The sequence below is a fragment of the Callospermophilus lateralis genome, chromosome 3 (assembly GCF_048772815.1).
Source record: "Callospermophilus lateralis isolate mCalLat2 chromosome 3, mCalLat2.hap1, whole genome shotgun sequence".
NCBI classification, from domain to species: Eukaryota; Metazoa; Chordata; class Mammalia; order Rodentia; family Sciuridae; genus Callospermophilus; species Callospermophilus lateralis.
The window spans coordinates 131,521,071-131,524,555 of record NC_135307.1 but is presented as its reverse complement, the minus strand read 5'-3'; the positions used below and the strand labels follow the sequence as shown (position 1 = coordinate 131,524,555).

The 3,485-nt window shown below is 34.4% G+C and overlaps 1 pseudogene; it reads left to right on the top strand.

Moving 5' to 3' along the window:
* The first annotated feature begins 488 nt into the window (after nucleotides 1-488).
* LOC143394808 (G2/M phase-specific E3 ubiquitin-protein ligase pseudogene) lies at nucleotides 489-2,489 on the top strand (annotated as a pseudogene).
* The last annotated feature ends 996 nt before the right edge of the window (nucleotides 2,490-3,485 follow it).

Here is a 3,485-nt window from a genome sequence, read left to right as displayed (position 1 = left end):
GGGAGGGGAGGGGGGAGGGGGGATAGTAGAGGATAGGAAAGGCAGCAGAATACAACAGACACCAGAATGGCAATATGTAAATCAATGGTTGTGCAACTGATGTGATTCTGCAATCTGTATATGGGGTAAAAATGGGAGTTCATATCCCACTTGAATCAAAGTGTGAAATATGATATATCAAGAACTATGTAATGTTTTGAACAACCAACAATAAAAATTAATTAAAAAAAAGAAAACTTCGATTTTTTAAACATATATATATATATATATATATATATATATATATATATATATATAAATTTTGTGGGATATTGGGTGTGGCTGCTTATTGGCATTATATAATGCAGTACAAGAAGGGGAAAAAGACACAGCCGCTCCAGAACTTCCTTGGTGTGCCTTGTAAAATGGATGAAAACAACTCTGGTGACTCATAGAATCTTTTGTGTGTGTGTGTGTGTGTGTGTGTGTGTGTGTGTTTTGTTCAAAAAAATGATGACTGTCCTAATAAATATGGAGAAAAGAAAGCTCATGAGAAATGGAATTTCACTGTACTTCATTATTGTTTGTTGATGTCAAGTGGAATGACAGGGAGTAAAGAAGGAGTTTTTGGTGTTTAGTAGGAGACATCAAGAAGGAGGTGATAGAGTTTTTAAATTGAAATGTGGTGTCTGCAAGAAAACTGGTGCTTTAGTTGGATATATCTTGATATAAACAAAGTTGGCATTTTCCATGTAGGTGTCATAGAGAATGTATTTTCCAGGTTACTGGAAATTTTGTCCCATCTTATTGGAAACATCAACCTGTTCAAAATAACTATAATTGGTAATTACAGAGACTCCTTATTATGCACCACTTACTTGGAATCTATTGAACTTATTACAACTTAAAGCATATTATGAAGTACTTATTGTAAGGATGTTTGGTTTCATCAAACTGTTTATAGGTTCAAGCAATAAATTTGAGAGTGTTTTTCTTTAGGGGTACAATATGCAAAAATAGTGATGAGATGTTAGGAATGGGAATTCATATTTCTGAAAAAAATGCATCTTGGGAATTAGAGGGAATACTTATCAAGAGCTTCTGCAGCACAGAAGTGCTATGATGTTCAAAGACGCAGTTACAGAGAAGGGTGAGACTATAATGCACCTGACAGTAAATGGGAAATAAAGTGCCATCACTGTTGTGGTTCTGGCAGAACACATTTAGCCTGTTCCTCAGTATAATCATGGGAACAAAATTGGGAGTATTTGAAATGTAGAGGTATTATCTACAATTTAGATTTTCAAAAAAGCAAAAAAAAATGCACATTACCTAACTCTAATAATGTGATAAATAATGACTGTTGGAGGAGTCATCACCTAAATTACCCAGTCACCTGGAACCCACTATAGCAAGACAGCAAGTTTAGAAAAGATATTCCAACTATACCAATAAAATTAAGATTCCAAATTAAACACACACAGACACACACACACACACAAACACACACACAAAAAAAAAATCACTAGCTGGGCACACACCTGTAATCCCAGCTACTCAAGAGGCTGAGTCAGAGGATCTCAAGTTTGAGACCAACCTCAGCAACTTAGTGAGACCCTATCTCAGATGAAAAAATAGGCTGGGGATGTAGCTCAGTGGTAAAGTGTCTCTAAGTTCAAACAAACACAAAAAACTAAAAGATTACAGATCAATGAAACCACTACCTAGAATATAGCCCTAGATGGATTCAGAAACTAAAACTTAATCCTTCAGACACAATTAAAATGGCATATGTTAATGAAAATGATAATTTTGAAAGAGAGCATTCTGGATCAAAGCAAGAATTTCTAAAGATGATTTTTCAGACTTCGACATGGCACAAATTATAATTATAATTGGTATAAAGACTACAATGAATATAGCTGACTTGATAATAAATCATTCCAATAAACTACCAGGAGCTTACTGGATATCTGAGATTTATAACAACATTCAATGAAAAATATGTGTTGTTTTAAAAACATATCTGTCTACAATGTAATTAAGAAAGTCCAAGTATTCTTTGAAAGTTTTAAGCAAGGTCTAAAAACTTTTGGTATTTTGGAGAAAATACAGACTTATCTAGAAGCATTTTATAACAGCCTTTCACATAACCTTGATAATATTTCTATAAAAACCATTACAGTACACCCATTTCTGATATACACGTTTTGAAATAGTTACAGACTACTGAGGATAGTAAATCTGCTACAGTGAAAGACAATTTTATTTTTGCATCTGGTTGCATTCCCATTCTACCTGCTGGATTTAAACCCACTCCTTCAACTGAGTGTCTACATATGAATTGTTGTTGTTGTTGTTGGAAACAAGTGTAACAACTGTGTAGCACTTCCAATCACCAAAGCAAAAAGTTTTAAGAAAATATGGATTTTGCTATTTAAAAAAAACACACTGTAAAACTAGAAAAGGAAGAAAGTTCTCATTACTTGGACATTAAAATGTTTCTTTGAACAAAATGATGCTTCTTGTCAGGGGATGTAGCTCAGTGGTGGAGCACCACAGGGGTCAATCTTCAGTTGCAGAGGTCGTGGTGGGGGAGATACTTCTTTAAAAGCTGTTATTTATAGAAACCTACTAATCATCACTTTTGGACAAATTTGCCAGCTTCTTGGCTCTATAAAATTTGTGATATGAACATAAAGGAAATGTCTTCTTGGTTACTTAAGCAAAAAAAAAAATGTTTTTTTGTTAACTTGTGCTAGTCAAAAATGGTGATTTTTTAAAAAATATGCATGTATTCTAAACCTCAATATAGATATTTTTAGGATGGCTGTACAGACCTCATTCAGGTATAGTAGCATGCTATATATTAAAAAAAAAAAAAAAAAAAAACCTAAAAGGCACACTCATACATTGCTGATGAAACTGCAAATTGGTGCAACGAATCTGGAAAGCAGGTTGGATATTATTTAGAAAACTTGGAATGGAACCACCATTTGACCCAGGTATCCCACTCCTCTGTTTACACCCAAAAGACTTAAAATCAGCATACTGTAGTAACACAGCCACATCAATGTTCATAGCAGCTCAATTCACAGTAGCTAAACTATGAAAGCAACTTAGATGCCCCTCAATAGATGAATGGATAAAGAAACTGTATATATATATATATATATATATATGAATACATACAATGGAATATTACTTAGCAATAAAAGAGAATAAAGTTATGGCATTTGCAGGTAAATGAATGGAGTTGGAGAATATCTTGCTAAGCAAAGTAAGCCAATCCCAGAAAAACAAAGGCCAAATGTTCTCTCTGATAAGTAGATGCTGATGGGGAGGGGGGAGGCATGGGAAAAATGGAGTAACTGTGATTGGGCAAAGGGGAGGAAGGATGGGGAGGTTGCATAGAGGCGGGAAATATGGTAGAATGAGATGGACATCATTACCCTAGGTACATGTATGACTGCATATATGGTGTGATGCTACATCGTGTATAACCA